The 25,425-nt window shown below is 50.2% G+C and overlaps 1 long non-coding RNA gene across 4 annotated transcripts in view; it reads right to left on the reverse strand.

Annotated features, from left to right (window-relative positions):
* LOC115496629 (uncharacterized) overlaps positions 1–25,425 on the reverse strand; it is a 100,758-nt gene that overhangs the window by 49,217 nt on the left and 26,116 nt on the right. For 3 of the 4 annotated variants that reach the window (XR_012057587.1, XR_012057586.1, XR_012057584.1), the window contains exon 4: positions 7,899–8,065. The exons of the other annotated variant lie outside the window; for it this stretch is intronic. This is a non-coding gene — a long non-coding RNA (uncharacterized lncRNA). The remainder of the gene's footprint in view (positions 1–7,898; positions 8,066–25,425) is intronic. 4 annotated transcript variants of the gene reach the window in all.

Here is a 25,425-nt window from a genome sequence, read left to right on the forward strand (position 1 = left end):
AGGGACACCCATGGAGCTGTGCTGCTGTTCATCACCTCTGAGCACAGAGCCCATAAGGAAATCACAGGTGGTCTCCTCTGCACCGTCCCAAGTCTCTCAGCTGTCCATGGTGCACAGGGAGGAAGGACATGAGGAAATAACAACTGAAATGTCACAGAGATTTCCACAGCATCAGGTAGGTTTTGAGTGGCACTTGAAGGGAATTCTAGCCGCTCGGCTCTGCCCCGCTCCGGGAAGGTCAGAGCTCCACAGTGAGCCATATGTTCAGCCTTGGCTTCCCCTCACAGTGCCAGGACATGTCTGCAAGGAAGGAAGCCAGAGGGAATGTGGATCACCACCGAGATGGAGCCTCTCCTTGGCTCCCACCCTAATTAACCATCGGAAGGGCCCTGCCGTGCCAATAAAGAGTGTGGGGTAGGTAATTAATTAGTGGCCTGTTGGGATCCCGGCACCTCTCGCCCAAGCCCAGCTCCATGGATTGACACAAAGCAGATTTAATGGCAACACAGTGGATTTCCCATTGTGGCTTTGCGCTAAATGGAACTGATTTTGGAAGGAACCTCATTTACAGTCCTGTCCCATGACTGATGCTTGGCTCCTCACCCTGCATGTACAGGAGGAGACAGGAAAGGAACCTGCCTGTGGAATGCAGGAATGACACAGAGAGAGCCCCTGAGCTAATTTGTGAACTATTTATATTCTCCATCCTCCCTGCATAAGAAACCAGCAAGGGCAGAAGGACACCACAATCCTTTCCCACAGTAGGAAGCTGGAGGTGAAAAGTGTCCAGGAGCTGGAACAGGGACAGCAAACCAAAGCTCAGGTGGTTAGGTGGTTCTTTTCCTCTCCCATGACCATGGGTGACATTGGAGCACCAAGGTGTCAGGCCCAGGGGAAAGAGCAAGGGCAGAAAGACCATCAGGAAATAACATCAGGGCAGCCCAAAATATTTTTAAGAGATGGTCAGAAGACAAGATGAAGAGCAGCTGCCAGAGGTCAAGGGATGATCTGTCTGGCCTGGGATGGATTAAGACTTTTCTAAGGGTACTGAGGGTCTGTCAGCATGGATGATACCCACTCTGCCACATCCCACCCAGAGATCCAAACCAGAGCCAGCTGCAGCGTCCTGCAGATGCACGGAACATGCACAGCAGTGCGACAAAGACACACCGTTGGGTGTCAGGGCTGGTTTGTGGGCCCAACCAGTGACAGAGCTCTAGAGGGCAAAGAGTACAGAAAGAAAGGTCACCCTGTTTAGAACAAGGTGCTCAGAGCCAGACATAGCACAGTATCAGCAGTGGGACAGGCCAGAACAGCCTGCACACCAGGAGAAAGGAGCCATCCTCTGCCCAAACTTGTAGTTGTCCTCCCTTCCTAACAAGCTCTCTGGCTCATTAACCTTGTTTTGCTTCTCTTCATCTCCTTTATTGCAGCTGGAGCCTTTCCAGCTCCCTCTCCTGGCTTGATGTCCCTGTCCCTTGCAGCCCTGCTTTGGGGGGATGTGTGCCATGCTGCTCTTATCCATCTATCCCCAGGTCACAGCACTGTCCCAACACCAGCGACTTCACACTGGCCTCTCCCCAGTGACATCTACACTGGGAGCTACTGTAACCTCTCCTTGCAGAGTCCTCTGATAGCCCTTGTCCAAATAAACTCATCTTGAAAAGATCAAGATTTTTCTTTCCAACAGACACCTTTTTCACTCCTCTTGGTTGGCCCTCATTTTTCCACATAAAGCTGTCAGTTCCGTGAAAATGTCAGCGCAAGGCTCAGCAACCATCGAGAAACAGATCAAGTGGAATGAATCATTTGGAAAGCAAAGAACAGAACAGAAAAATCTATGATTCATCCACACCTTGGGTACTGTGGGCACTTGTGGTCCCTTCATCTCAAAAGGGGATAGCAGAACTGAAACAGATTCTGAAAAGAGCACAACAGATGGTGGTAGACACACAGCATAATTAAAAGCACAATTACCGAGGCACAATGAAGTAGGCTCAGACTCGTTAGTGAGCAAGAGAAAAGGCTTGTGGGGAAAAAGTCAGGGTGTGAAGTCATTATTGCTGTGAAGGGGGCTTGGCTCCTCACCTCCTCCCCCAGGCCAAGGGCTCAAGGCTGTGGATTAAGCTTGGAGAAGCCCCCCAGGAGGTGCAGCCCACCCCTCCCACCCCAGACCAGGGAATCCATCCTCTACATCTGCTCCTGAAGCTGGCACGGAGGCTTTGCTTCAAGTGTCTCAGGAACAGAGAGAAAACCACATTCACCTCTACAATTCCCATTATCTCCTTACTCTCAGTCAAACATCCTCTCTTTTCTCTATCGTATTAGGAAAAAAGCTTATACCAGTGTTCTCAGGAGTAAGTTAATTATACCAGTGCTGAAGGCCTTTCCTTGCCTCTCCCCATCTGTCATCTTTCATTCATTATGAAGGAATGAGCCCCCACCTTCTATCAGCTCATAGCACCAGGCCACCCACCAGATTTCCAATGAAGCACTGCCGTGCTTTTCTTTATTCATGCTTCTAGCAGGGAAAAACACCCAGAAACCTTCTTACTTGTCTTCAAAACCTCCTTTTGCTGTGACTCTACAGCAAGTTTGCCAGCACAGCACCAGGATCACAGTCAGGATTCCTTCACTGCTCCTCTGCTCACCTCCACCAGGCAGGAACTCTCCAGAACAAGCCTCCTCCTTTTCCCTGGTGCAATTCCACACCACAAAGTTTGGTTTTGCAGCTCTCGTGCTGAGGATCTACCAGAGGAGCTTCCCCAGCTGCATCCATCACTGGTTCAGTATCTTCCTCTTCTGATCCATTCCTTTCCAAAGGACCATGGGAGGGACATTCAGGCCCCTCACTGTACTGGTCCCACTCTCTTCTTAGACTGGTTGAGCTGGGCCAGGGCATGCAATGGTCTGGGCTGGGCCCAAGTCCTCTGTGACCTGCAGGGAAGGAAAAGTCTTGGAGCCAGATTTGTGTGTGGAATTAGCTGGAATCCCTTCAAAAGCCTGCAACACTTCATCTCCTCAGCAAAACATCCGAGATGCTGCACATTTATTTACTGTGATGTTCCAAGTTATAAAGTGGCTTTCTATACCACCCTGGATACACACTGGACGGGAGCTGGCATTGTCCCTTCTGCACTTGGAAAAGCCCGTAAATAGGCTGGAGGAGCTCTAGGAGCACAGGGGAAGCCTGGTGGATGTTAAGTCAGTGATAAACCTGCTTTGAAAGTAGAACCTCTCCTAGCATAGAAAAGGGCCAAGATTTTGGAAAAGATTTCACACTCAGTACTGAGCACTGTGCTCAGGAAAACCCAATTATCCAGGACAGCAACCCAGAGAGGCAGAACAATCCCTGTCCTTGAAGACACACAAAAGCTGACTGGATGATGGCCAGACCAACTGGACTTCACTGGCTCCAGCTGGCTCTGGAGACTCCCTGAGTGTCCTTTCACCCCATTATCCACTGGCCGTGGAACTGCACATCCCGACATCGCAAACAAGTCTCAGTTGCACAGACAACAGCAAGGCTGTTCCAGTCAGCCCCAGAGCACTCCCTAGAGCTCAGCTCTCCTCCTTGGCTCCCTGGCATGAGATACCCACAGCAGAGGACCTTCTGGCCCAATCCCTGAGCTGGGTGCCTTTTACACACAGGAAAATGTCTCCTATCTTGACAGCATTCCCACAGTCTTGCGGATAAGCCAGAGGGTGCCCCTGGAAAAACAATCTGCAGGAAAGCTGAAATGCTGGAGTGGAAGTCTGGCTGGTTTGCATTTGAATTTCAGTAAAAATGCACTTAGACCAATGTTTGGCTCCAAAAACCCTTCCAGGTTTGAAAGCCTAAGAGCCTTGCTAAAGCATTTCTTGGCAGTGGGGTGCTGTCTACAGAAGAAACACCAGTTCCCACTGACAGACACAGGATGGGAACTGCCCCTCCCTTACACCCAGACACACCTCAGGACTAGCATCCTGTAAGGATGGATTTTACACCTTCACCTGGGGATCATCCTGGAAAACAAGGGCTTATAAAGCCACTTTATAACCTGGGATATCACAGCAAATAAATGTGCAGCATCTCAGATGTTCTGCTGAAGAGATGAGGCGTTGTGGGCTTTTGATAAGATTCCACATACAAATCTGGTTCCAAGGCCTTTCCTTCCAAGCAGATTGTTACTAAGCCCTTCCACCAATGCAGTGACTGACTGCATTCCTCCTGAGCAGGACTTTCTCTGGCCTCTTCTCCCTTGCTGCAAAGCTTGCCCTCCTAACAGTGTAGCACAAGGAGAGAGAGGACCGTGCTGCAGGACATGGGTTGAAGGATGTTGGGTTTTGCTGTTTGCAGGTGTTTTCAGGGACCTGTTTTGAACTGAGATCACCTGGATTTGCTTGGACATTTGTAGCCCCACACCCCCAAGACTGTGCAGTATCACAGGGGAGGGTAGTTTTCCACTGTGTGCATTCCAGAACTGGCAGGAAAATAGAGAGGAGCAGAGGCAGCATCACAAGGGGAAACATGAGAGACTTCCCTTGGAATAATCCCTTCCATGGAAAGGGGTTCAAACAACTGTAAGCTCTTCCAGATTACACCTTCCAGATCCCTGGGATCAATCAGAAAGAGGCTGAGTTGTTATTTCCACAGCCTGACTCTGGAAACTGCACCCAGTAACACTTTACAGAGATGGTTCAGCACTGGCCCTGCTCCTGTTCCCCACACATGCAATAAAAGAGTGTGCTGGCAGCTCAGAGAATTCCCCATGGCATGTTCAATTGTGGCTGATGTCCTTTAAAATAATCAGTGCATCCTCCAAAACACTGCCTGCATTCCCTGCTCCTGAAAACTGCCTGCTGGAAGTGCTAATGTGCTGTTAGACTCTGTGTGATGATTATAGATGATAAACATAATTATTTTGGGTCCTGATTGCCTCTGCTGTCTCCATTCTGTTGCTGATGTGTAAAGCAATCTCAGTGTTATCAGTTTTATGGGCAGAGTGTGGAGGTAGAGATTTATTCCTGAAGCCAAACCCTCAGGGAACAACACCCCTCTCCCCCCTCCCTTCTGAGGCACTGAGCTGTGCTGTGACAGATTCCTGCCTCTTGGAACGTGGAGTCTTTAAGATGCACCTGAACACTGCCCAGCCCAGGTCAGACAGTGATGGAGGTGGGTTTCTCCATCCAGCTGTAAATCCCAAGGGAAGGAAAGCACTGGTGATGGAGTGGGAGTGATTTGACTGACCACTACCCAAAGCAGTGCTTCAGGCAGGATTTCATGGAGATGAAGAAAATCAAGTCTCCTAAAGCAGCACAGTGGCCCATTTGACCTGGGGGTACCGTGTGTGCAGCTGGGGGTGGGGGAGCCCTTCAGATTAGGACCAGCAGATGCCTCAGGTTGGGATCCAGAGCACAAACCTCTGACTTTTGTTTTAAACCCCTGACTAATCCATCCTCCAAAAGAGCTCAGTTCCTTTCCAGCCATGAGAATAAAGCACTGCTAAGCCCTATGGGGAGGATGTCATCATCCCTTATAGAAGAGGTGAGAGAGAGGAGACACATGCTGTGAGAATTGTAGGGAACTGCACAGGAGAAAAGGAAGGCACACTTTTTGTGTTCCACTGTCTTCTCTTTACTGTCCTATTGTCCTGTTTATAGCCTTGGGCTTTGAACTCCCTCTTGGACTATCCTTGCCACATCCTAAGAGAGATGGAAGTGGCAAGGTCTGGACAGCCTGCACAACACCATAAACTTTCCTGCCAGTGCAGGAGTAAGGAGTAACTGGAGAAGGCTGAGGAGCAGAAGGAATAGTGGGATTGGCAGATTTTAAGCTCCCCAAGCAGCCCTGCTTCCCTCCACACTAACCCCATCATGACCTGGCTCCATAGAGACAGCCACTGCCTGGAAAACAACTCACTCTTTAAGTTTTATTATTAAATAAATAAATCCAGCCAGCTATCACAAGGTCCTGCAGCCAGAGCAGCTAAGAAAAGGATTGGAGAAGCCAGAAAAGCTCCAGTGAGAGCAGGTAACCAGAGACGTGTTTAGCACAGAGAAGAGACAAGGCTCCTCACACGAGCAGGCTGCAGCCCCACAAACATCCCCCCTGGCCTGGCCTGGCTGTGCAGGGAATTTACATGTACAGGCAGGGAGACGCCGAGCCCTGGCTGCTCAACAATCAACTTTTATTCTCTGCAGACCAGCAAAGCCAAGATTTCAGTAAACACACAACCCCAAAAATGTGCCTGCAGATTGGGTAGAGCAGAGCCTGTGCTCTGCCTGCCAAACTACAAAGCCCTGCTCCGGTGGGTGGTTTCACGGTGAGGTTTCTGTGGGGAGGAAGTGTTTCCAGTGGTCAGGGCAGGGAGCAGGGCTCCAGGAGACCTGGATCCCATCCCTGGCTCTAGGAATCTGGAAAGCTCTGATTGCAGGAAATCTCACACACACTCAGGAGCTGCTCTCCCTCCGCCCATCCCTCCTTGCTGAGGCACACACTCCCTCCGAGGGGAGGCTGATAACACTGCCTGACCTTGCAGGGGTGCTGCGGCGCTGGGTGATTGATGCCTGAAAGGCTGTCAGAGCTCTCTGGATTAAAATCTCTCTAGAAGGCACTGGGAGAAGGCACATACGGGTGCAGACACGTGAGAGGGAGACAAGCAGCTCACACACACTCTGCTCCCCCTCCTGCCTGCAAATCCCCACACGGACTTGCTGGGCCCGCTACTCTGCATTTTAAATATTTACAAGATGGGCCTGCAGAAAACCTGGGGTTTGGAGCAGAGCAGCCAATACTCAGCTCAAAGCTGCCCTCACAAACCCAGCCTGCTGCTCGGGCTGCCCAGGCTCAGCCCCAGCTCTCCTGAGCCCAGCCCTGCTCAGTCTGGCCAGCTGGAACCTGGGACCTCCTCTGGCCCTTGGCATGGCTTTCTCTTCCTTTCACCCTCCATGTCATTCACATACTGCTTACTCCACCTTTGACCTCATTAACAATAAAAAGGCTGGAAGCCCTGATCCATGTGGCATGCCTTTGGAAAAGTACCTCCTTGACCAGCTCCCATCACCTCCTCCATGGGAAGGACCTTGCCTGGAGGTGTGCAGAGCTCCTAGAGCAGCTCCTTTGCCCCACCAACTGCACCAACAGTTTCTATAACAAATGAAAAAGGAAGCAGGAAGGAGCATCACTGTCTCAGCATGGCTCTGTGTTGAGCAGCTGTGCTGGGCTTGGCTCTTTACAGTATTTTATCCAGCTTTTGGGCTCCCTTCCTGTCCTAAACAGATCTGAACACTGTTAACTTTTCTAAATCTTCTCTTACCTTATTGACTGTGTTTCAGAAATAAGGTGGAAGAAGTCAACCACAGAGGACCAGTTTATAACTTTGTAAGCTACTTCCCTCAAGTGGAGGGAATAAAAATCATTCAGCTGTGTGTCACAGGCTCTGTGTGTACCTCAGGTAGGAGGAAGATAATGGGATATGGACACCTGCACAAGGTAGAACCTACCAACCTGTCTGAAAGGTGCTAGGAGAATAGGAACATTGCCAGTGACAGTGCAGAATAAACTTGCCCACTGCACAGACCTCAGGGCACATGGGAGGCACCCTTTGTGTCAGATCCCAAAGGGGCAGGTGTTCTGAGAGCCCAGCAAGTTCCCACATGGACAGCTCATCTACATCCATGCCCAGGTTCTGGGAACATGCTGAATACAAGCTGAGATGAGTGACAAGTGCTCCTACACAGCATTTCGGCACAAATGGAAGAGACTGCTTAAAAGCAGCTTGAGGGGTGAAAGACCTGAGTCTTGTGGAACAAAGCTTTCCTGCTTCCCAGAGCTGGGGCTGAGAGGCACGATGGGATGGAGGGCACCAGGCCCAGCTGAAGGAGCTGGCAGAACTGGTGGTGGGACCTGCACTCACCCCAAGGCTCTGTCTCATCTCGTGGTCACTGTTTTCCTCAGAGAAGCCAATGAAACATGAACAACGAATCCTCATTTCACTGTAGTTCTACAGTTGTGGAGAAAGCAGCCCAGCTCCAGCCTCTTCCCTGGGCTGCAAGCAGGAGGATGTTTCATCTCCTGCAAATGCTAAGAGATAAGAGAGGTTTAGCATGAGGCACGATTTGTTTCTGATCAGTCCAACAAAGGGACACACAACCCGTTTATCACTGGAAATTAATTATGCCATCAATGCAGATGCCTGCAATTACTTCTGTTAAATATTATCTTTAATTAACTGTAAAATATATAATTAATAAACTTGCCCCCTCATTTTTGTTAAGTTTCACTGCTAAGACCTTATTACTGAAATAAATCTTCCTAGCAGCTCACATTGACAGAACAGAGGAAGGTGCACGCCTCTAGTACAGGATAATTTCCGTATGGGAAGTGGAATTAAGAGGGAGGAATAATCACCTCTCTTCGTGGCTAGGACTGTAGAGACACCCCACTCTGCCACCAGTTGTCTCAGCTCGTGCTGCTTGGAAGCAGGCACAGAGAATCTGCTTTGGCTGGCAGGGCTGGCTCGCTCTGAAAGCTGTCAGGCAGAGGCACGCTCATCTTTCAAGCCCGGAGAAACAAAAAATAAATTTCCTTTGCTGATTTACAGTCCATTAAAGAAGTTTTCTGACTGTAAAACTGCACAGAAAGACCTCGGTGGTTAGGCTGGTTTTTTAGAAGCCCCATGTTGCTCCAGCTCTCAGTGCTGTGCTAGAGCTGCATGACTGATTTGCTCCCCACATACATCAGAACTGTTTGGATTCAGGGAGGTTTGGGGATGGCTCTTAAACCATCCCAATTAGAAACGCTTCAAAAACATTGCTGAAATTTGACTCCAAGCATAAAATTCCCCTTAGACTTTGTCTCCACTTGTGATCTTTACCTGAAGTTTGTTGATTGCCAGATTAACCAGAGGTAATTAAAATATTTCCAAAGGCTGTTCTGGGCAACACTTTTTGCCTTTCTGCAGGTGACAAATGTTGGTGATTTGCCTGAGGCTGATGTTCCCTCCTGCCTGAGCTGAGCATGCCAAACCCAGAGGAATGCCTGCTCCATCACCATCCTCCCTGCCTGGGGAAGGTGGCACAGGAACCCAGGGACTGCTGGCATGAGGGAGGAGTGTACAAGCACAGAGATCCAGCTCCTGGGCATGGAGAGACATGAAGAGGCACACAGGAGGAGAAGGGCTGTACGGCTTTTAAGGAAACATTATAATTTCCCTGCTTTTGGAGGTACCTGGATGACCCACAGGCTGCAGAGCCATTTGCCCACAGCCTGGCAGTGTCAGTGCAGGTGAACTTCAGAAACAGAAGCACAGAACCACTGAGGTTGGGAAAGACCTCTGTGATCACCAAGTCCAACCCTCCACCCAGCACCATCACCACGGTCACCACTAAACCATGTCCTCAGGTGCCATATGCACATCTTTTTTGAACACTTTCAGGGATGGTGGCTCCACCACGTTCCTGTTCCAATGTCTGACTATCCTTTCTGTGGAGAAATTTTTCCTAATACCTGGAAATTTTACCTAAACCTCCCCTGGCACAATTTTCCCTTCAAGGCCCTGGTTTGGTCCTATTTGGAGTTATTTCACTGAGTCATTGAAGCTGGAAAACCCCTCCAAGACAATCAAGTCCCATCTATGACTGACACCCACCATGTCACCAGCCCAGAGCACTGAGTGCCATGCCCAGGTAGAGATGGAGACTCCAAACCTCCCTGGGCAGCTCATTCCAATGTCTGAGCAGCCTTTCCATGAAGAAATTCCTTCTGATGTCCAGTCTGAGGCTCCCCTAGCACAGCCTGAGGCCTTTTCCTCTTGTCCTTAGTAGAAGAGGAGAAGGAATCTCACCTTAACCACTGTACCAAGGTTTTGGCAATAAGATGAACTTGGGGAGGCAGGGATTGTCAGTTCCTGGCCATCCACTACCACTTTGTCACCCCATTTTGCAGCTGGGCAGACTAAAAAGGGCTCTGTGGGTTGTGAGTGCTGGAAATGTACAACCCCTGACACAGAGTATGTCCTGTCTCAAAAAAAACATACTGGAGGCCCTCACCCTGCTACAGGCCTGAGTCTAAAGAAAAGGCTCCATTCTCCACTTCATTTAACTACCACTTAAAAATGGTGTTGGACAAATGTTAAAACAGCCAGCCAATTTGATTACACAAAAATTTTAGAGTCAGCAAATTATCTAGTGAAATGATGCATATAGAAATGTTAATTCAACAGCAACCAAAGTCTTCCACATCCCTTAACATCTAAAGATGATAATTCTACACAAAGAAAAGAGAGGCCTGAGCATACTGTCCTTGTTGAAGAAAATACAGGAATATTCTAGCTCTCACCTACAGTATACCCTATATGCAGTGATATAAATATCAAGGGTTGAGGGAGAGTTTAGAACTGGGTTTGGGCTCTGAAATCATATTATTTGCCCTGGGTTTGCTGGGGGAGAGGCTCCTATATCAGCCCATTCCCACCATGTGCCTCTCTGCAGAATCCTTCTGTATAAAAGTCTAATTTTCCTGTTCTATACAAAGCATAAAGGTACTTTATTTTGACACATACACACACCCACCCTCGAGAGTGAGGACCCTTTGTGCCCCTTCCCAGGCATTTTGTTCCTCAGGATTCCTGCTCGATCAGACCAGGAACACTGGAGAGGGAGAATGGAAGAGTTAAGCAACTTAACTCTCTGGCTCTCAGGCCGCAGAAGGGGAGGGAGCAGGGAGGCAAAGCATCTGGCTTCCCTGCTTCCCTAACAGCCTGGCGGGAAGGCTGCTGTCAATTCTGCCTTCTGCCTTGTTGGAAGAAAGTAGAAGTGACAAGAGGCCCTCTAGGCAGGCAGCCAGGAACCAGAAATTCAATTGTGCTACCTCCTGAAACTGGACTTTTTTTTTGGAGACCCTTTCCCTGAAATTGTTTTGATTTAAAAAAAAGGACTGTCATCGCAGTTCAGGGCCAATTCATCACCCCTGCTCTCCTGGCTCTCCTTGCCTCCATGCAAGCACATTTGCACAAAAGGATTTCCATTTTCTGGGCTGCTCTACAACCAGCCTCACCCACAATACATACACAGACACATAAATATGCACACACACACACAAACACTGTTATTTATAGGTACAGGCTCTGCCACAGACAGACGCACGGCCGGGTGTGCTCTTTCGCTGTGTAACACGAGGGCTGCGAGCGCCACGGCAGCTGAGTTTACTCCACACTCACAGCAGAGTGTGGGCCATACGGTCTGTCCCAGGGGCTTAGACCAACTGGCTATTGGCTGGTGCTGTTGTTCTTCTAACAAGCCCCTGGATATATGGCAGGGGCTGCAGAGAAATGCAGCTGGAGGAGCCTCTCCCTGTCAGCAGCAATCTGTCACTGCGCGCTCGCACCCGCCCCGTGCAGCACAAAAGCTGCACGCCAGTGTCAGCACAAAGGTCAGGCTGCAGGTAGGCTGGGGGGGGTTCTTCATTTCTGGGAACGTGCAGCCAGCTTGAAACACCGTCTGGATGCTGCAGCAGGAATTTCAGCCTCACAGATGCCTGGCTATAATTTAAAACGAGGCAGCATTTCCATTACAAACCCCATTTTTCCCTGTGGATTTATACCTCAGCTATTCAGCTCCACTTTGGGGTGGACCTTCTTCACATTTTTCCTGCACAACATTTAAATCCAGCTCAGCCTCTTGTTGGTTGTGAGATGGAGAAGGAAATTACGTATGCACACAAACACTCACGAGCACACACAAAAAGCTTACACAAACATATGCCCGCAGAGAGATCTGTCACAAAAAACCAGACTAGCCAATGCAAATAAGCTCAATTTTAAGAGTGAATTAATTTGACTTGATTATTAGAAATTATTAACAAGTTCCAGCAACCTTAGAATGCAATAACCACACTCAAGCTTTCATCTAGGTTAAATGGGAACAGATAACTTACACTGATAGAGATGATATCAGTATTAATCTGTGACAGCAAAGTTGGAGGCACAAACCTGACCCACTCAGAGCCCCTCTCCTTGCAGCAGTGTTAACAACTCCTGGATGCTTCCCCTCCCCTGAAATATTCCAGTGCAATGAATCACCCTCGACAGAGCCAGAACCCCTCTGCTTCCCTGGCTGCCAGGTGAAACCTGACCTGCACAACACTCCTGTCTGTTTATGACTTGCTCTGCCTTAGAAAGCCCATTCTGTTAGGTTTTTTTTTAACTCTCTATTGATTCTACTTTGATGTAGTCCAATAAAGCACATTGACAGAAACAATTTACGTTGGCCAGTGCCTCCAGTTCCAAGAAAGCCTTCCTGACATATGAAGAAGGGTTGATCACTTAGCAAGTACTATACAGGTTATCCAGTTATCCCAGATTATCAGGTTCATTCAGTCTAAACCCAGGCCTGAAATGAGGAATGACCTCCTGTTTCTCCCACTCCCAAGCAGAAATAGGTATAATTCCCTCTATGATCAATTTCTCACACCACACAGAAACATTAGGAAATCTGACAAGGATTTTCTCTATCTTAAAAGGAAAAAACTATAAGCTACCATTTAGAAGGCGATGAGCATTTCCTCACCTCTGATGGCACAGAAACCAATCCTGGGGCACCAGAGCTGGCACTGGTTCCAGAAGGGCTCAAGCACCTGGAAATTGTAAAATGTGCCTATTCACATTTCTGCACAGGTGTGCAAATACAAATTGTTCCAGTGCCACAAAGATCTCAGCGAGGCAGCGAGGAATAGCATGGATTTATCCTATCAACTGGAAACACTGCTGGTGTTCACCTGATATGCTGTATTCCCTCTTCCTTTCCTGGTTTCACACTCAGACCTTGCTCTTTAGGCTGAGGAAGCACTGACCAAGATCATCACTCAGGGAAGACATTTAGTAGATGCTTAACTGTCTCCTAAGTGCAACCTAACAGTTTCCTTGCCTCTTGCTAAGAGGGCAGAAGAGCAGAGCTGAGAGCTGCAGGGACTGGAAAATTCAGCTCAATTTAGCTACAGGGCACTTTAAAGTGCCTGTTGCATTTTTCATCTAAGCACAGCAAATCCCTTCACTAAGCACCAGCTCAGGTGGCCATAACTCCTGGAATGCTAAGTGGGGTGCAGATACTGGACAGGCCATGCATCAGGCAGAGCAGGGAGCAGCTGGAGAGGGACACTGTCCTTCCAGGGAGGAGATGCCACCTGTCAGCAGCACCCGCCGCTCTGGAGGCATCTGACCATGCTGGATTCTCATCCATCCAAAGCTTCCTGCAGTCACCAAGCATGGATAGGGTTTCACTCCTCACCAGCTGGAGTTCCAGGAAAAGCAAGTCTCTCTCCAGACATGAAGATGAGGGGGAAATAGAGAGGCTGTAGTCGTGACACAGCAGAGATGGCCATTGGGCACCTCCTGTGCCAACGGGACACTTGGGTGTTGAAAATGCAGCACTTACAAAAGGAAAAGAACACAAAGAAAATGTGGTCTTAAAACCCAGCTGGACCTGCTGGCCCTGTGCCAGGCTCCCAGGGAGCCTCTGCTGCAAGAAGGGGGACAAGGCACATTAATTTGGGATGAGGTTGTGAGCACCTAACTTAGGGCTCTTCCTGTCTCCTCACAGAGAGCCCTGCCCAGCACCAACAGGACGTTTCCTCGTCCATCCATCCACCCTGAGCTCCATGGGCAGCTGGCAGTGCCCAGGGCTGAGGATGGATGGCTGAGTGTGGCAGCCAGGCTGGAGCACAGGCAGACAGGAGCAGGGAGAGGAGCTGCAGCAGCCCTGGGTGAGCTGTGATGGACACAGGGGTCTGCACCATGACCCCCAGATGTGGCTGCTCCAGGATCCCCCAGAGCTCCCACATGGCAGCTCCTGAGTGCTCAGGACCACTGAGCTTTCAGGACAAACACGTGGCACTCGTTGGCATCCCACCCAGGAGTTATGAAGCCATCACTTGCTCAGGCTGTCCACAGACAGTGCCAGCAGGCCTCAGAGCACTGCCTGCTCTCACCTGATTGGCATTTTTGGATGCTATTACTGAGAGGCAATTTTGGAGCTTTGAGACCTGCTGAGGAGAATGAGGCCAAATTCTCAGCCTTTCTGAAAGCCTCCCCACTTCTGCCCTGCTTTGTCTTTTCTGGAAAATTTTCCCATGCTAAGTATAGCTCCTAACAGGTGCATGACCAGAGGGGACTGTCAGGGATGCAGCTGTCCCCACAGAGGCCTGGCTCCATCTCCATCTGTCTCAGTGGAGCTGTCCATGCTGCCTAGCTGAGCTCTTCGGACACAGAATGGGGGAGCCTCAGGGATGCAGGCAGGAAATACACGTACACACACTCAGAGGGAGGAAGATTGTGCCAGGGAATGCCACAAACAAAGCCTCTGACATCAAACTAATGCATCCTTTGAGGCTTTAAAGACCCCTTGGCACACACAGGCAGGCTGCCAGCTAACTCATCTCTCTCCCTTGCCATGCTACCAGCCTGATGCCAAGGTCAAGCTTTAAAGGAAAGCTGGCTGCTCTGTAATCCCCTGTGCCTCATTTGGAGATGCCACAAAACTCGTAAGGATCAGTGACAGGAAATATTTGACTGGGGCTGAGGCCAGTGTGATGCCTGAAGTGGTTCCCTTGCCCAGCCAGATGCCAGTGCTGGCTCCCATCCTGCCAGCCCCACACCAGCCCCTTCCAGCTGGGAACCAGCGCTGGGGCCACAGGTGATGTAAGGCAGTGACACAGGGAACTGGGATCCCTGTAACACCCCAGAGTGGACAGTGGACATCAGGAGGCACCTCCACATGCACGGTGGTGACAAGGTGTCTCAAGTTTGTAGGGGACAGGTGCTGGGGTGACCCTCCTGAGCACTGAGTTAGCTCATCACTGTGTAGGGAATATGAAATATGAGCAAAGGGGCTAAGTGACAACCCTGCTCAGAAACTAAAGGTGCTTCCTACCCCTAAGGTGTCCTGGAATAATTCCAGGCTGACAGGACATGAGGAAATAAGCATTTTGCAACAACCCATTGGGTGTTGCAGCAGGAACAGCTGATCTGGTTCACAAATCTGGGTCCTGGGACATGTGCTGTGCTAACAGGCTGGCTTGGCTTAATGGAAAGGTGATGAAAACCATCTGCAGGGAACAGGATGGTACCATGACATCAGCACCACTGGAAGAACACAGGAGGAGGTTTCTGCAGTCACTCTGGGCCACCACAGAACGTGCTCCAGACTGTGCTTTGGCCACAGAGTCCCATGTCTGAATTTGGGGAAACCAGAGCCGAGTCCTTGCTCAAGCTGCAGGAAACTGAGCCACAACCAGCCCTCAAAACTCTGCCTGGGGCTCAGTGAAGGGGTGGGAGGGGCTGGGTGAGATGGATGTGTATAAATCCTTAGCAGAGGGAAAATCCATTCTCTAATTCTCTGTTCAAATTAATTTTAAAATGAAACCACACTGCTGGTAGCAATCCAGTCACACCCTCCCAAAGGAAGAACCCTGTATCCTGGGATCTGGGGTGACTTTCCTTCACCCTTTCACAACAACTCTTTCAGGCAGAAGTGCTGACTGAAGCTCTCTGGGTCTCCAAAGACCATTCCATCAGCTCGGTGCTGCTGGGGCTGCCAGGCTGAGTTATCACAGGTCCTGCCCTCCCCAGCCATTAATACCTGCTCACCAAGGGAGCCCTGGCCAGCCCAGGCAGAGAAAGGCAACCTCGAGCTGCAGGAGTCTCCCACAGTAAGGAAGGAGGCATCAAAGGGTAAAAAGAGAAAAATAAATATATCCCAGGATCTCTGCATAATCTTAATGGAGCTCAGACAGCCCCAGGAAGGGAACAAATTACTGGGAGTCATGAACTTTCCAGCTCACCTTCCCCAAGGAGCTCCAGCCACACCTCATGCCCAGCCCTGAACCCGATGTCCCACAGCACTGTGTCCCACAATCTTTCTGTCCCAATCCAATCCTTTTCTGCCAGGCAGAGGGTCACACTCCTGTCCTGCTGTCACCTGTGTGACTGTGCCAGGTAACACCTGAAAATCATCTTTCTACCAAAGCCCAAAGTAAGCCAAGACAGAAGCAACACCCAGCATTCAGCAGCACAGCTGGAACATCTGCAGTGTTATGCAATCCCCTGCCTGGCCAGACATGAGACTGAGAAAGGGTTTTCTGCTGAAAAACCCAAGATGTGGGTAAAACTCTGCTTTCAGTTTTAATCCCTGACCTTGAGTGCTTTAGCCCCAAGACTTGTGCCAGCACCCCAGCAATGAGCACAGTCACTCCCTGAACACACCAGAACTGAACAGGATCAGTGACCAAACACAGGAGCAGGGCTTTGTCCCTGGCCAGGGACAGCTAGCACCACAAACCCAACTCAGGGATCTGAGCAGCCTTGGTCAAACCTCCTGCCTGCACTTTACCATCCAAACATCAATCCAGGGGGGAGGAGGGGAGTTGATGTGCTCCATGGATTAGAGCTGGTGAATTAAGAACCTATACAGATATTATCCAGGATCAGCCTTGAGAGCCCCAAAACACCCAGAGCCACAACTTTACTACAAAGCCTTCAGAAACAGGGTGTTCTTCAGATCCCATCTCCTGGGGCCCTGTGTCTGCATGCAAAATTCCACTTTTGTTACTGCAAAAATGGCACTCTGGGCTCCCACAGCTGAAGAGTCTGAGAATGCAGCTAAAGGATTAAATCCCTCCTCCCCAGACCGACAGTAAATAAAAGAGTTAAAGCAGTTCTGCAAACCAGAAGGATTTGAAGCCAATTTTGTGACTGTATCAGGCAGCTCTGGCATTCTTTGTACTCAGGAGAAGCAGGCAGAATAAAGGGGGATTGACCAGAGGACTGGGATGGCTCCCTCCAATGTGCAGATTTCTGGAAGTGGAAGGGCTGGCAGAGAGGAGGCAGAAGGAACAGGAGCAGACTTTTGAGAGATATTTACAAATGCATTTCTGAGACAAAATTTGCCCTCAGTTGCGCCTGCATATCTCTGCAAACATACCTGGCCTCTGCTCTGTGGGTTGAGGACAATTTAACCTGGAGTCTGAACAATGGGATTAAGCAGTGGATCAGCAGAAAAATGGTTGCAGATAGCTACAATTGCTACTGGAGAGTGATTGTTTCCCTGAGCCACATTGTGAAAGTGTCGCTGCCTTTGTGAGATTTAATGGTCCAATTATCCCAGGCGGTGTCACCTCCTCCCCTTGTGCACGCCCAGACCCGCTCTCCTTTCTTCATTCCCCTCTCCCGTTCTGCCAGCAGGCAAACACACCTTTGCTGCTCCTTCCTGGGTAGTCCTCGACCTAGCTTCTCCCATGCCCAGGGATGGGGGACTGGGGATGCCAGACCAGTGGAAGAGGCGGTCTCTGGGATCGGTATCTCATCCTAAAGGTGGCTATTTGGGAGCTGGTCTTTTTCCATGGGTGAAAATCTAAGTTTTTACTTAATTAGCAAAAATCTAATTTAAAAAATTCTCACCGAAGGCATGTCAAGCTCTCCTCCCAAACTTCACCGTGAGCCATCATCCTGGTCTCCAGCAGCTCCAGCCTCTTGCCACACAGCACCTGCTCAGATCCCAGCAGCTCCACCTGGCACTCACAGCAAGCGGCTCGGCTGGGATGTCCAAGGAAGAGGATTGAGAGGGCTCTGCCAGACTACAAAGTGCTTCTATCACCCAAAGGTAGAGGTTACACCCAGCCATAGATCAACCAGTCTCCAGATAGCCCCACAATCCCCTCTAAGGAATGTCCACTAAATTCTCCATAGGCAAAGAAACCTACCTTTGGTACATGGCTGCTTGTAGGGCAACACCTGAGCCAAAAGCCCATAGAGCTATGGCAATGGGCAGTGCCGCTCCTCTCCACCACGGCAGGGTCAGGTGAGAGTTAATCACAAATTAACAGGGAGAGTTAATCACACAACCCCACAATGGCTGGTTTGGAAGGGACCTCAGAGCTCATCCAGTTCCACCCCTGCCAGGGGTAGGGACACCTTTCACCGGACCAGTTTGCTCCAAGCCCCATCTGACTCGGCCTTGCATACTTTTACATTAATTCCAGAATTCAAGAAAGGGCAGGGACTGGTGTCAGGAAGGGGCAAAGCTCCTATTCAGCTCTCCTAAGAGCAGCCTGCAGCAGGTCATCCAAGACTATTAGCTCCTCACCAGGATATCAAAAAAGCACTAAAGCAACCAGAATTAAAGAGTTTCACCACAGGATTGGACATTTATGTGCACAAGAACAGCATCTGCAGGGACTCCAGCTCCAGTGACAATCAGAGCAGCTCCTGCCTCTCCTGCTCTGGGGTAGGAGCTGCTGCCAGCTGGGGTCAGGGGGGAATCTCCCCTCACAGGGTCATATTGCACAATTATGGGCATTATGGGATTTTTATGTCTTCCTTTAAGGCATCCAGCTTGGCTTCTGGTGGAGACGTGATACAGTGCTGGAAGTTCTGTTGGTCTGTTCAGCTCAGTTTTTATGTCCTAATACAAAATTAATGGTTCTCTCACTGAGACTTCATGAGGCAAAGCTGCCTGCTCTGGGCATTCCAGAGCAAAGCAAAAGTGGGGCTGAAAACTCATTCCTTCCCAATGCTCCTGGATGGAACACATCCCTCAGCCCCCTCCCAGGCTTGCTGACTCACCTACACCATTACAGACCCCCAGACTCTCGGGAGCAGCACGGTGATGCTGGACCCTCATGGGCTGCAGTTTGGAGCTCCCATGCTCGAGGGGTCACTCAGCCTCCTGCTTCCTCTGCCAGGGATACCAGATCCACAAATCCCAGCAGCACCAGCTGCAATGCAGGTGGGTTGCAAGCACTTTAAACCTGATTGTGCCACCTCTTCAGCAGCCTCTCCTGCTGACTAAAGGGCTGCCTGTCAGGTTAGGCAGGAACAGCTGTCTCCAAAACTGTATTTCAGGATTCACACAGAGGTTCCTTCTGATTGTATGGAACAACACCTCATTCATCATTCAGAGAGCCAGACAGAGCCACTCATCTTCACTCGATGACACCTTTTATCTACAAACACCTAGACTTACTCACAACCAGCCTGTGAACCCATCAGGATCTTTTTACCATGCCAGGGGCATGTTTTCCTGGCTCACATCCAGCACAGTGCTGGGGGCTGGAAGAATTCCTTGCTCCCATGAGGACTTTTTCAGGTTTTTCTGAGCAGACACTGTGCTCCTAGTGGCTGGAGCAGGCTGTTTTTGTGGAGCTGATTATTTTGGTATCCAAGTGGAAGCCAAGCTCTGCAATTGCCTGTGTGTGGCTGGCTTGTGGCTTGCCCTGAGGGAATCCATGGCACTGCTGGGAATTCTGAACCCAGAGTCCTGACTCAGGCGTTCTGCAAAACCACAGGGCCTGTTGCTTCCAGGCCCATCTTTGTGCTCCTGTGTCTCTGCTGGGGCCAGCACAGGGATGGAAAAGGCAAGATTTGAACTGCTGGACCCACAACAAGGAGAGATGTGAGCAGCAGCCATCTCCCACAGTGCAGCTCCAGAAGCCTCTTCCCTTTGGCTCCGTGTCCAGCTGTGAACCTGCAACAACTTCCACCACCCTCACCTTCCTACTTCCACCTGATCCTCTCCAACACATCTCCACCTTACTGAAGGCAGCTTAATTCACTGGGTAAGAGGACTCAAATATTAGGCCCTGACTCTGAAATAGGGAATCTCTCCTGGTGGGCCTTAGACCTCAGTGACAAACTGACCACACAGAACAATGAGGCTGAGGACCAGAGCCTCTGAGCCCATCCTGTGACACCAAACACTCATGCTGTGCCCTGCTCTGATCACAGCATCATGCTGAATCCTTCCTTCACCCCCCAGCTGTCTGTCTAGGGGAACAGTGTTCTAATTCCTAGAGGGATGCTGACCAAATCATCAAGATGTAATGACATTGTCTGGGCTGACATGCTGATCAATGCCTTTCATGCAAAATTATGCTTTCTGCAACTAATAAATATTGATCCTTTTTGTTCCTGCGCAGCAATAAAGAGTGACTTAAATGTCTGCCAGCTCTGAGCTTCCACCATCATTTTCCATCCCCCACTCCCTGGCAGCATCCTCTGCACTTCCTACTGACACTGGTGCCACTGCCTGACCCCAAGGAGGGCACAGCACCTCCATAAACATCCACCTCCCTCCATTTTTCTGTCCTTTGAATGGTACTTATATTACAGGGCTTCATGGGAAGCAGTGGAAAATAAATGGAATTGGAGGGAGTGCTGGAGAAAGGGAGCAGGGTCATGTCCTGGGCACATTTAGGATAATAAACAGGAGGAACCAGGCCAAGTGCAGAACAAATAGAAACATTTACAACTGCTTGGCTGGAGAATCATGTAAGTGCTAATGGGCTTGGTTCAGATTCCTTAAATCAAAGCTCTGGGCTCAGCAGCCAGCGCAGGCTGACAAACTTTACTGGACACAGGGATCCATTCAGCCCTGAGGAAAGGCTGGGCTCCATGTGGCAGCAAGTCCTGCTCTATTTGTTTCTCTTTCTGGAGAGGGGTCAAGCAGGACCCTGCCCTTGACACCCACTTGGCTCCCTGAGCACCACGCCACAGTGCCTGGTGGCCACAGGCCACTCCTGTCCACACACCCGACCCCAGAGTGATGTGATGGCCCCCCTCAGGTTGGGTTCTGGCACCCTCTTTCCTCCAGGTCTCACTCCACTGCCTCTCATTCTCCCATCTCCCCGCCCCCAACTGGAAGAGGAGCCTCTCCCAGCCTCCCAGTTGTGCAGAGAAGGGAGCTGCACCAGAGAGCACAAGGTGTGAACTCGGAGTCAGGGCTGCAAATGGATTGATGATGACAGGCAGAGGCCTGGCTTCAGTCACTGCTGCCTGGCAGCCAGGCACTGATTGGATTTGTGTGCTACACACATTTTGGGATCACACTGCCTTCCTTTGCTGAAGGGATTCAAACCCATCCTAAGCAGAGCTCAGTTGCAACAGTGAACCACAAAGCAGGAAGCACCAAAGGTCCACAGTGCCCTGTATAACCTCAGTGAAATGTATCCCTTCACCACGCAGACAGCAGAGTGCTGAGAAGGCTTTTAAGACAAAAAAACTACATATAAATACCCTGCCTCTGGATTACAGAGCTTGATGGCATAAATATGATGGCATCTCCCCCAGATTGTGAATGGGTTCCCTGAAGAGCTCCTTCAGTTCTGAGACCCTCCCTTCCCCATTCCCCTCCTGGGAGAATTGGAGAGGCAAAGGGCTGCTGTTCCAGCAGATTTGCAGGAGTGGGAGTTGAAGAATCAATGAAGCTCTGAAAGCCAGTGGGGAAAGTCATTCTGCACCTTCCTGACACCAGGAATAAATGATTCAGCTGGAAAAGGAAAAAAAAAATCCAACAACCCTCAAATGAGCCTGGAATTACCCTCTGGAGAGATATTTCATCTTGAGGAATTGTGTTTGCTGCAGTGTTCATCTCACTGAGCCACAGCAAGGCTTTAATATCCAGCAAAAGGTCAACTCTAAATGGGAATTGCCAGAGCCTGCTGGAGCTCCTGCCTGCACATGAGCTCCCAACCCTCACATGGAGCAGCTACGGCCAAACCAAAGCCTGAAACAGGGAATGGAGCTGAGCTGGACCACGTAAGGATATCTCCCTTCCCTATGGGATCCCAGACACAACTCAGCCCTGTACTCACTCCCTTTGGATGGGTACAGAAGGAACAGACCTGCCTGCCTGGGTGTCTTGAGCAGTGTTTGGAGAGAATGCTGAGAACTTCCAGATGTTTCCACCCAAGGGATTTAACTGAATGTCAAGGAAGATGGGATTTCAAGGCACCCGAGGGCTGCAGGGGCAGCTGTCAGCTCCTCATCAGCTGGAACATCAATGCTTGAAGCATTGCCAGTGCCCTCCGAGTCCATCAGTCTGCAGGGCTGTGGGAGCTCTCTCCTCATGCCCATCAGCTCCCCATGGACAGACAGTTCTTCCCACTTTTCCCACTTCTGCTTTGGTACTGCTGCTGTCCCACTCCACCCACACATTTGCTTAGCCTCTCCTTGGTAATTTGTACTCTTCTTCCTTCCCTCGGACTGAGCTCTGCCCTCTGTGAGTCTGGTGTTGCTATCCCAGGCTGCAGCAGAGTTCCAGGGATAAATTAGCCAGACAGGAGGTGAAGGCAGAGGTTCCCAGGGAGCTTCCTGTCTCCTCTATACTGTGACAAAGGTGTGTGTCCAAGAAAAGAAAGGAGGGCACTGAGTCCTTCCTGTAACATCTACTGTCCCCCCGCAGGAGGGCACACTGCCCATCAGTGAGCTGAGCTGAACAGAGGGAGTTTTATCTAAAGAGCTGAAAATCTGCTTGAGCTTTGAGCTTGATAGCAAAACTGGTTCCATGCCACACACTAAATCTAGACCCTGCAAGGAAACAGATTTGGGAACTATCAACAATCCTGACAGGCCTGAGCCTTCTACCAGCCACCTCAGTCACCCCACACAACATGGAGCCCTCCTGCTTTCCTGTTCAGGACCTTATCGATCTCTACTAATGCATCATCATGCTGCCCAGAAATTCCAGCTGTCCTTTCAGCCCTTCTTGATGAGCAAGGTGCCATCCATGATGGGCAGCACGCTGGTTTCTGTGCCAATGTGGAGAACATCCACTGGGGATGAAACTACCACTCTGACTTCCACATGTGACTCAAGCCAGATTTCACTATGTACAGAGAGATTAAATTTCTCTAAGGTTAACACAAGATGATTTTTGTTCAAATATTTACAGTTAGAGCTCACCAGAAAATCAACAGGATTCTGCTGGACAACACTCAACTATCCACATCCCCCAAAGGCAAACAGGGTTTTTATGTGGTATTTAAAGGACCCTGAGGAGACATCCAGAATGAAGCCCTCACAATTGCTCCTGGTCCAGGCTGGGTCAGTGCCATACATCCATGCCTCTGAGGAAAGCAGGGGAAACTTGCTGGCCTTTTCCTCCTAATAATGTGCCCACACGGACACAGCCAGAGCAGGTCACCAGCCCCTCACATGGTCACACAAACAGAGGAGGTGGAGACCATTCAGAACTGCATCCAGCAGCTACATACTTGGGAAGCCCATGCTGTGGATAATAGGGTCAGATTGCTTCTCCCTGTGTTTGGCCTTGTGGAGCTGTTTGTGTCTCCTGGATGCAAGACTCCCCGGCAACAAACTGGAGCTGTCATTTGGGGATCTTGTCCTTTCTCTCCAGGATGTTTAAATTCAAGCCTCAAACTTGTGGTTGGCAGGGAATAGGGGAAAACAAAGAGCCAAACAATCTGCTGTCAGCTCCTGAGTGCCCAGCCTGTGACAGTTATCCCTCTTGTCCTCAGGGAATGGTGGAGTACAGAGGCAATTTCTCAAGGGCCTGTCACAGATTTAAGCTGCTCAGACTTACAAGACAGAATTAAAAAAACCCAACAGACAATAAGTGTACTGAAATATTTAGGCTTTGCTCCCTCCTCTACAGGGTCTGTTGTTTCATGAGAAGAAGGAAGACTGAGCTCACCCACAGCTGCACTAAACATCTGGGGCTTGAGGAACATTCCCTGACTGCTTCTGAACCTTTGTTTGCTACTCTCCCAAGCCCTGACCCTCTTTTTGACACGTCAGCCTCTACTGGAGGCTCCCCTCACCCCCTCCTGAGACTGCTCTCTGCTGTGTGTGCACCTCAGGTTTAATGGTTTTCTATTAGGGAAGTTTTCTGGGAGGGAAATTTGACAAAGCTGCTGTGTCAGGTGCAGAAGCTCAGGTGGAAATTGCCCTCTCCCTCCTCTGCTCCTTTCCAAGGGTTAAGAGGGAAGGTGAGCACAGGCTGGATCCCTGCATGAAGAGCTCTGAAGGGAGCACAGATATTACTCCCACCGAACTGATTTAACAGCCTCCCTTCCCTAGGTGGACAATCAGCTTTCCAAGGGAGTCAGCAACTTTCTGAGACAGTGTTTTTCTGGGATGAAGCTCCTGCCTTTGAAGGTGTCTGATCTCTCCCAGTGCCCTAGGGCTTTCTGCTTACTCTGCTCTCCCATGCAACCACGTCCTGCAAAGGCATCCCATGCTAGCTTCTCTCCCTTCTGGGTGCAGAAACATTTCCCTGCAGCCACAGTGTTTGTGTATGGTTCCTTCAATCCACCAGGCCCACAGGGAATGCAGGAGTGCACACAACTCCTTCCTCTTGGTTGTCCCCTCTAGCCCAGTCCTACAGATGGCAGGTCAGCCCTCCCTGTGCTGCTGAATAACGGAACACAAAGGCAAGGGGAATGCAGACAATATCCCAAACAAATCTGCTGTTTACAAAGTCCTCTGTAAACTGTTTACTTTGCTGGGGAGAAAGCATGGAGGAACAGCAGCTGCATTTCCCAGTGGGAAGAACTCCACTCCTGTTTGCTCCACTGCTGTGGGAGGGAATGGAGCTGATGCACATCTGGAAAGGGTGCAAAGCATGAGAGAAAAGAAGAGGAACCAAAACCCCAGCACCACCCACTCCCCCAGGAGTCAGGAGCTCTGGCTACCTCAGCACTGCCTCCCAGAGCACACTCTGAGGACAGTGGTCTGTCCCTGGGGTGCAAGGTGACAGGGAACAGCCATCCTCAGGCTCTGAGCAGTGCTTGTGATGGTCAGGCTGAGCTGTTCCCTGCTGCCAGAGGAAGCATCCCAGCCAGCCCTGAAGCTCACTTGGAGCCACATGGCTCTTGGGCTGTGTGAGGAGCTTTGTGACTCTCATCCCTCAGAAATGTGTGTGGTGCCTCTAGCTCATGGCTAAACATGGGGCCTCAGGAATACCAGCAAGACCACTGCAAAGTGCTGGCATAAAATAAAAGAGCGTGCCTCTAATCTCCCTGTTTCCTGTCCATGGAAAGTTCTTTGAAGTGCCTGTGCTCAGGGCAGTGCTGGAACACCCGTGACCCAGCTGACCAGCACAACGCTGGCCGGTGACACAGCGTGACTGCCCAAGCCCTGGGGGCTGCCACGGGCAAGAAAGGCTCTGAGGGAGACATGGAAGAGTTAAACCTCAAACACCCTGGATCAGTCCCCTTCACACTGGAAGGTTGGTTTTGTTACTTGAGCAGGAAGTGAGAAAACACAGCCTCCACTCAAGGAAGGTGAGAAGTGCTGTGAGCCCAGAAATAGTCCCAGAGGGGCAGGGGAATGGGCAGCCAGCTGGAGCAGCAAGGACAGAGAAAACATCCTCCCTACACATGATATGGCAACCCCTGACCTGCTGGTTGGAAAGAAACACAGGTAAAATGACTGAAAAAAAAAAAAAAAAGAAAGAAAGAAAGTGGGCAAACACCCAGAGAAGCTGTGGCTGCCCCATCCCTGGAAGTGTCTAAGGCTGGGCTGGACAGGGCTTGGACAAACCTGGGATAGTGGAAAGCGTTCCTGCCCACAGCAGGAGGTGGAATGAGATGATTTTTAAGGTCCCTTCCAACCAAAACCAGTCTGTGATTCTATGAATACAGGTACAAAGATT

This window comes from Taeniopygia guttata, chromosome 10 (genome assembly GCF_048771995.1).
Source record: "Taeniopygia guttata chromosome 10, bTaeGut7.mat, whole genome shotgun sequence".
NCBI lineage: Eukaryota > Metazoa > Chordata > Aves > Passeriformes > Estrildidae > Taeniopygia > Taeniopygia guttata.